The following is a 1,035-nucleotide window of genomic DNA, read 5'->3' on the forward strand; positions in this document are numbered from 1 at the left end:
GGTACATTAGAGAAGCACGGGCTCAGGAGATATACTTATAACTAACTCTGTAAACCTGGACAAATCACTCATCTGAATCTCACATTATAAGGGCTGATTTCTAAGGTCTGTCAAGAACTGAAATCTTTCACTTCTGAGATCAATTCTAAGTTTATATTCTGAAGCTACACACTGTAGCTAAAGCCACGCTCTCATTTTACTTGACCCATCAGCAGCATTTAACACAATTTATCACTCTCTCTCCCTCAAAACACGTCCTCATGTGAGTTCTAAGACTCTGTACTCATCTGGCTTCTCTCTTACTTTACTGGCTTCTCCTTTTCTCTGTCCTTTGTTGAATCTTCCTCCTCTTTCCAAAGGCAAAATATTGGAGTGCACACATTTTTTCTAGATTATTTCACCCAGTCCTGTGGCTAAAGCCATAAAAATATCCTAACTGTTGTTATAACTCCCATATTATACGTTCAGTCCTGAGTTCCAAACAACCTACTCGACATCTCTATTGGAGTATCTATTAGGCATACCGAAATCAATACTCCAAACAGAACTTGTGATTTTTCTCCCTCCACACACCTAATTCTTTTTTTTTTTTTTTTTTTTTTATAATTTTATTTTTTTAATGGGGTGACATCAATAAATCAGGATACATATATTCAAAGATAACAAGTCCAGGTTATCTTGTCGTTCAATTATGTTGCATACCCACCACCCAAAGTCAGATTGTCCTCTGTCACCTTCTATCTTGTTTTCTTTGTGCCCCTCCCACCCCCTATCCCTCTCCCATTCCCCCCTCCCCCCCGTAACCACCACACTCTTATCAATGTCTCTTAGTTTCACTATTATGTCCCACCTACGTATGGAATAATACAGTTCCTGTTTTTTTCTGATTTACTTATTTCGCTTCGTATCATGTTATCAAGATCCCACCATTTTGCTGTAAATGTCCGATGTCATCATTTCTTATGGCTGAGTAGTATTCCATAGTGTATATGTGCCACATCTTCTTTATCCAGTCATCTATTGATGGGCTTTTTG

Source organism: Saccopteryx bilineata, chromosome 4 (genome assembly GCF_036850765.1).
Source record: "Saccopteryx bilineata isolate mSacBil1 chromosome 4, mSacBil1_pri_phased_curated, whole genome shotgun sequence".
In the NCBI taxonomy this organism is placed as follows: Eukaryota; Metazoa; Chordata; class Mammalia; order Chiroptera; family Emballonuridae; genus Saccopteryx; species Saccopteryx bilineata.